This window comes from Myotis davidii, unplaced genomic scaffold (assembly GCF_000327345.1).
Source record: "Myotis davidii unplaced genomic scaffold, ASM32734v1 scaffold520, whole genome shotgun sequence".
Lineage (NCBI taxonomy): Eukaryota > Metazoa > Chordata > Mammalia > Chiroptera > Vespertilionidae > Myotis > Myotis davidii.
In genome coordinates, this window is record NW_006292908.1 from 867798 (window position 1) to 875826 (window position 8029).

The window sequence follows — 8029 nt, forward strand, 5'->3', positions numbered from 1 at the left end:
GCGCTGTGGGGAGTGAGGACACCTGTGCCCAGCTCCTGATTCCAAGTGGCATCTGCATGCCCCGTCTTTCCTTCCAGGGACAAGGCCCACCCCTGGGCTCCTCATCTTGCCGTGTCACATGACAGACAAAGACAAGGAAGCGCCTTCCCTCCTCCTGCTGCTTCTCTTCGCTTTTCCTTTGGGCTCAACTCTCCTCTTTTACATGTTTGAAAGCCAGGTTCTTGCTTCCTGAAGGCAGTTCTATTATTTCAATATGCTCCCAAGGTCACCAGGCTGTCAGAGACACGGCCCTAACATTTCCCAATACCTAAGCCACGCCATAGTCATAGCTAAGCTTGCTTGCAGGACCTGAAAAGGATTCCAGGTGCTGAGTGCAAAAACCAAGATGCAGTGAGACATCGTGTGTAAACGGAGTGTGTGCAAAGGGGCATATGCAAAAGGAGCATGTGCAAAGGAGTGTGTGCAAAAGGAGCATGTGCAAACGGGTCATGTGCAAACGGGGAGTGTGCAAAAGGGGCGTGTGCAAAGGGGCAGAGTGCAGCAGCAGCAGCAGCAGGACGATGCTCGCTTAGAGAATGCGGAAGGCTCCCTCCCATTGGGGAGAAGGGCCCTGAGAGCATGCGCTCCCGTCTCCATTCCTGGATCAAAGGATAACGTTTCTGCGCTGCCTTCCCCAATGGGTCGAAGTTGAAGAGGGTTAGACGTGAATCGTCCTAGACAGAGAGGTGGGTGCGCCGGTTCACGCCGGCCCTTACGGAAACACCGCTCTCTGTATGTTTCCCAGGACGCCTGTCTGCCTTCCATCTATGGCAGCGGTTCTCAACCTGTGGGCCGCGACCCCTTTGGTGGTTGAACGACCCTTTCACAGGGGTCGCCTAAGACCATCCTGCGTATCAGTTATTTACATGACGATTCATCACAGTAGCAACATGACAGTGATGAAATAGCAACGAAAATAACTTTATGGTTGGGTCACAACATGAGGAACTGTGTTTAAAAGGCCTGAAGGTTAAGAACCACTGCTCTATGGGGTTGTGGTGATCAGGGGTCATGTAAAGACATTTTAGGCTGCAGGAGGTAGAATAGGGAAAAACACATTAAAAACTGCATATTTGCCTGGCGCGGAGGCTTAAGAAATCGGCTTCTTTATTACTTTTGTTCTCGGTTAGGCTGTGGGTGACTGTTGATACCATCTTATCACTCTTGTCAACATCCAGCGATGCCCATCGGAAGGTTCTCATTGAGAAGCTCCATCCCAGCCCGGAGTGTGAGTGCGGGTTGTTCCCGTCTGTAGGCGTTTCCTTCAGTGTGGACGCTCGTTGCCGCTGGTTGTGTCCTTTGTGGTCTCGTGACTAGTTCCGGCTCGGCCATAAGTGCAACTTCCAGAAGCCCACACAAAGCTGACCAACAGTGGATGGGCAGCCGAACAAGAGCCTGGGGTTCCTTGGCGCGCAGTGGGTGCCCTGGTCCTGGCTGGGGCTGCCTGGGGAGCGTCCCTGACCTCTGGATGAACCTGTCAGCCCATTCATTCCTCAGCCTCTACTTCAGCCCGCCAGCCACCGGCTCTTCCTGTCCACTGGCTCCTCCTGCCTGTGCACTGCTCTACGTGGGACAGACATCAATTAGTGAAACACGACTCTCTTCCCCCAGGTGCTCCGAGACTGGTCCCCTTCATTGTTTTATGGTTGAAAGAACGTTTGCTTTAAATGGCTCTTCATAGCGTGCAGATGATACTCTATTGAGTTGTACACTTAAAACCTGTATGGTTTTGTGAATCAATATCACCCCAGTACAATAAAATTAAAAAAATAATAAAAGTAACAAAAAAAAAATAAATGGCTCTTCATATCCACTTATGATAACAAGGTGAAACTCATTTCTTTTCTTTTTTTTTGAAATTTATTTTTCCTTATTTTTTTGGAAGCATTGTATAATTAGAAAAACTATGAGAATCTATGACACAGAATAAAAACATATTTTTTTAAAAACAAGAGCATGACGAAAATATTCTGACAGTAAAAATAATTGCTCCTCTCTATGCAATCTTTTTTAAAAATCTTTAATTTTTTTATTGGTTAAGGTATTACTGTGTCCTCATCCCCCATTAACCCCTCACCCCCTGCCCCCCACTTATGCTCTCATTCCCCCTGAGGCTCATTTCTTTTGTCACTGCATCTGTTACTGACTTGACATACCTCTCCCTGCCCCCTTCTCCACAGAGGATGGAGAAATCAATAAAAACCTTTTTTTTTTTTAAAGGCCAGAGTCTGTGTGTCTTTTATCCTCCCCACGTCTAAGCGTTCTTCCTGCTTGGCAGCCAGGAAAAATGCTTATGGGTGTGGGATCCGAGTGATGGCCGAGAGGACAGAGCCGCAGGTGCTGCCGGCCGAGTTCCCATTTCCTTCCACGCGGGAAGGGACCAGCCGAGATTCCGCCCGGAGCATCATCGTTTGCAATAAAGTTCACATCCTCTTGTTTCTTCTCATGTCTCGTAGCTCCAGAATACGTCCCCATTCATCTTTAAAAAAATGTTTCTTAAAATTCATTTCAGAGAGAAGGGGAGAGGGAGAGGGAGATAGAAACATCGATGATAAGAGAGAATCAGTGATTGGATGCTTCCTTCATGCCCCCTCCTGGGGATGGAGCCCACAACCCTGGCATGTGTCCTGACCAGGAACCGTGACCTCCTGGTTCATAGGTCAATGCTCAACCACCGAGTCACACCGGTCGACATAATATTAACCTTTTATTTCCCCTTCCCTTGTTGCATTAACAAGTAATTACAGCTGTGGGGAAACATATAATAGAAATAATTATAGAAAAACCAAAAAATGTTGCCTGGACGAACGCTGGGGTAGTCATTAGCTGGTTGGAAAAGCCTGACACCATGTGGCCATACTTAGTACTACAGCTGCTTCTCCACCCAAGGGGCCCAGGGTGTAAATTTCCTCGCTCCCCTGGCTACAGCGGGGTGAGAGGCGTGTGCCCTGTGTGTGAATTTCTTACAGTTTTAAATCTTATCCTGTTTCACTTACATCTCCAGAGTCACCCCTTTTGGTCAGAAAGCAGGAGACATGCCCAGGGCCTCCGTTTTATGAGCAGAAAGCAGAGGAGGCGTGTCTTGATTTGCAGCCAGCACTGCCCAGGGAGCAGCAGTGCAAGGTCATCGCCGGCTCCTTCGAAACGTGATTTGACTGATGCTCAGAGAGCGGGAAAGGGAGAGGGAGAGAGAGCTAGACACATCGACGAGAGCGGGACATTGTCGGTCAGCTGCCTCCTGCATGGCCCGTCCTGGGGATCAGCCCACAACCCAGGCATGTGCTCTGCCCAGGCGTCGAACCAATAACCCCTTGGTTCCTGGGTCAACGCTCAACTGCTGGTCGGCGGTCTGCGTGGAAGGCCACCTCAGCACAGAAGAGAGACACCCCGTCAGCGTGGGGTGCTATTGGTCAATTCTCACCTGTGTGAGCTAGATACGCAAGAAGGGGCTGAGCGGGGGAGGGGGCTGAAGGGAAATTTCAGTCCGTGAAATAAGAATTTACCCAGGATGCATCACTCTTTTCAATGACTGGCTTTCTCTAACCTCGGGCATGGAGGGTCCCAAACATCCTTGATTCTAATCCAACTTACTTCTAAACTCAAATTCACTTTGCAGGGTCCCGTTTGGGGGAGCCATACATCCTAGTGTACATGGGGTGAGAGCTCCCAGGACCGTGAGGCCGATCCTGGGACGTTTCAGACAACCACGTGGACCCTATAGCTTCTTCCAGCGCATGTCCCTGAACCCGGGACAGGGCCACCTACGGTTTAGCCATAGGCTTTACCCCTGGGAAACAGGACAGAAGGTTGAGGCTTCGGTACTGAGATGGGGTGAATGACTTGGGGTGCCCTGTCCGGGAAAAGAGAACAGCACGACTTCCTGGTGTGGAGCTGGGGAGGTCAGAGCATCTGATCTCATTGTCCGCCCATCCTCCCCTAGTGACCCTCACTCAACGGCTCGATACAAAAACAAACAAACAAAAAAACCGACAGAAATTTGGGGCATAAATGTTGGGGAGCTACTTGATGCTAGCTGGAGTACAATAAAAGCGCTTAACCAACCTCCACTTGCTAACTTTTCTGCAACATGTACAGGTGTTACAGGTGGATGCCATAGCACACTACATGCCCAGGCCTTGCTCCAGCACCCTCCACCATTTCTGCTCGATATAAAGGTGTAACTTGAAGCAGAGAGGTCTGAGAAGCAAAAAGCCAGCGCTGTGGATGTGTACTCTCTTTGTCCTGTGCAAACATGGACACTCTTTTTTGAAGCTCTCCAGGTCATCTGTGTGTCCGGTTCTAACTCCCGACCACACAGGCATTGCATTCTGTGTGAGTGCCGTCGGGGTGTGTGAATGCCGTGGATCTCATCTCTTGTTCAGACAGAACGGGCTCGCAGCATTAAGACTCCCTTCAGACAAGTTTCCTTCTCCTTTATTTATTTATTTTAAAAATAATCATATTATTATTTTTAAATATATTGTTATTGATGTCAGAGAGGAAACGAGCAGTAGAGAGAATTAGAAAACATCAATGAGAGAGAATCACTGATCGGCTGCCTCCTGCACGCTCCACACCGGGGGTCGAGCCAGCAACTAGGGCATGTGCCCTTGACCGGAATTGAACCCGGGACCCTTCCGTCCACAGGCTGACGCTCTATCCACTGGGCCACACCAGCGAGGGCAAGTTCCCTTCTCCTTAATGAGGATGGGGAGGAGCAGTTCTAGGAAACCACAGAACCTCTAGGTCTGACTCCCCGAGGGACAATCGCAGGAAAGCAACGTTTAAAATTTATTTATAGACATTTCAGAACCATTGAAATCGACAATGAATATTTCCAGACATAACGTCCCCTGTTTCTCTTGAGGTACACAGTGGGCCCATCAGGTAATGCTCTGGACAGCAATGTGACTGGGCCCTGGTAGTCCACAGGCCCCGGTTTCCACGCCAAGAAACAGTACAGGTCACGAAATTCTGTGAGAAGAACAGGCCATTTCCATGTCAGTTAAAAAAAATTCCCCAATGTTTGAGTTCAGTCTTTTAGGCTGGGCTGAAACAGTATTTTCAGTGGAGCGTCACGTGAAGATGGGAGAGGAGGCGGGGAGCTGAGAAGTGGTCCGAGCCCCCCTACAGGAGATTGTAAACAAAGGGACTCTGTCATCGATAAGCTCATACAAAACCATAGCCTCAACGTGGGACAGCAGCACACTCACAGAAGACGGCTCTCTGGTTTTAACTGAGAGGGCGCTTGCCTCTGGGTCCTGGCTTTCACAGGAGACAGGCTGTAAGACACCACGCTTTAAAGACGAAGCGATGTGATCTGATAGGAAGCGGCCATCGGAAGTCACAATCCCACAGCCCCACAGGGTGAAAGTCCTGCTTCCCATCGAGGGAATTCCGGGCCTCTCCCTCCTCTTGCCCAGCAGCCGATGCGCATACAGGACTAGAGAAATAGCGGGGATCCATTCGATGAACTGAGCCTCTGCGAGTCTCTGTGTCCGACATGGGGATGAGGATTCCGGGGGACCACGCGGACATCATCTTGGAGCAGCTCCGAGGGTCTTCGGACAGCTGCTCTGTTCCCCCGTTTGTTCTCTGAAATGTTCACCTTCTATCTGGAGGCCTGACTGACAAGCGTAACGAGTGTTGGGGAGAAGGGCCCTCTCTACCGCATGAACCCCGATCTCCCGTGGGATGTGCAGGGGCCTGGGATGGCAGCGAAGGCTGCTTATGGCTGTGCCTGGAAACAGCCCTAACATTTCCGGTCCGATTGCTGTGGTATTTCTCCACGAGACAAGAATAAACACTGCCGTGTCCTCGAATGGGCAGCTTGCGGCGACTTCATACGCTTACACGGCACACGGGGGTGACAGCGCACATGTGACTTTCACAGTTCACCCCGCCGAGCAGCCCAACCCGGGGACAGGGCTGCAGGCCTCTGCCAGCTGACAGCAATCAGGCTGCGAGGTGGGGGTCTGCCCTCCCTCCCTCCGGGAGCCGGCCCCACCTTTGACACTTTAGCAGTGTGGGCTGGTTTATTGCTGACTACCTCTCCGAGGGCGTGATGACTTTGGCCGGGAATGTCAGGACCCAACGAAGGGTCCTGTTTTGACTGACACTTTCCCCCAGGCGCCTGGCCACCGCCCTGCGCTCTGCCTCCACCAGGAGGGTTGGGAACAGCTCTGCTGGTGGGACCATCCCGACTGTCACTCGTCGCTACAAAAAGCACAGCCCAGGAGGGTGAGCTGCCCTGCCCGCCGGCTCTGCCCCCGCGTGGCGACCCCGGGCTCTGCCCACCTGCTCTGCGGGGCCACGGCCACCTCCAGCCAAGAGCTCGGTACAGGGACAATTCCCTGCACCCGGGGCTTTGGAGAGGCCAGAAAAGGTCTTCACGGCGATTAACACAACTCCAGATCCGTAGGAGAAAGCGTGCCCGTGCGAGCCGAGTACAGGTGGCCACCGGCCCATCCCTGGCGCTCACTGTCCTGCGGTGCTGGTCTCCCCGTCCCATCAAGGCTGCAGCTCTTCCCCCTGCGGGTTCTCTAAGGACAGCACACCCTGAACGCTCTGTCCAACCACTGCCCAGGGGGTTTCATGCCCCCCAGCCCCACAGACACAGCAGCCACTGCCATCTCCATGCAAATCCCTTTCTGCAGCGTGGAGTCAGCTCCGGCCTGGCACACGACAGATGCTCAGGACGCTGTGACCCCATGTAACAGAAACCCCAGGCCACAGCCCTACCCTCGGGTCTCTGCACGGCCAGCCACACACACGCAGCGTCCACGCGCCAAGACAAAAACAGAAACTATTTTCTGTAACGTTTTTGGAAAAAAAAAAAGTAAAAGGAGGCAGTTGTTTATGCAGGGCAACCTTCACAGTGAACCCAAACCCACCCTCTTCCTCGCCCTGCACGTGAGGATTGTGTCCATGGGCCATGTGTTTACAAACGGATTCGACAGGAATTCACTGAGAAAACACGCCCCTCTCCATGGTGCCCCGTCGGCTTCCCTGTAAAGGGAAGATTCTAGAGGCTGGCACTCCTGAGGGGGCTGCCCGCAGACAGAGGGATGCTTTCCGACCAGCGAAGACCCGGCAGGGCCTGCCCCCCTCCTGTCCTGGGGGAGCCATACTGGAAACTTCTACGTGGACTGTTATTTTTATTTTTTTAAAAATATATTTTATTGATTTTTTACAGAGAGGAAGGGAGAGGGATAGAGAGCTAGAAACATCGATGAGAGAGAAACATCCATCAGCTGCCTCCTGCACACTCCCCACTGGGGATGTGCCCGCAACCAAGGTACATGTCCTTGACCGGAATCGAACCCGGGACCCTTGAGTCCGCAGGCTGACACTCTATCCACTGAGCCAAACCGGTTAGGGCTGGACTGTTATTTTTAAAGGGCATGTAAAATGGAAACCATGAGATAGGTGAAAAGTATCTTGATCGCCAAGAAATAAAGCCGTGTGCACAGGCCTGCAGAAGGAGGGGGGTGGGTCTTGCCGTCACTAATTTGTTTTAGTAGCGGGAGGAGGGACCAGTCAGGTCGCCTCAGCCACGGGCTGTGGGTGCCTCCGGAACCCGGGACAGACCCAGGGCTATGCGGCGACGCTCGCCTGAGAGCAGAAACTTTGCTAAGACACATGCTCCTGCAGGAAGCCGAACGTGAAGGGGAGGCCGATAGGGTCTGGAATATTTAATCACGTTTGGCAGCATCTGACAGAACCATGTTCTGACATTCTCGGGATAAAAGCAGTAAGGATGTGTTTTCTTTGGAAGAGAGGAGCAAAGAGGTGCAGGAACTAAACAAGGACTCTCATCAATACTTTTAAAAACTATGCAACAGACGTAGCCCCGAGTCATGGACGGTGGTGCGTCTGACGTCCGAGGAATGCCCTGCAGACCCCCCTTTTCAGAGATCGGGGGAGAGGCCCTCAACCCGGAGAAGAATGGTCGTGTCCCCAGACGTCAGCATGGGAGGATTAGGCGCAA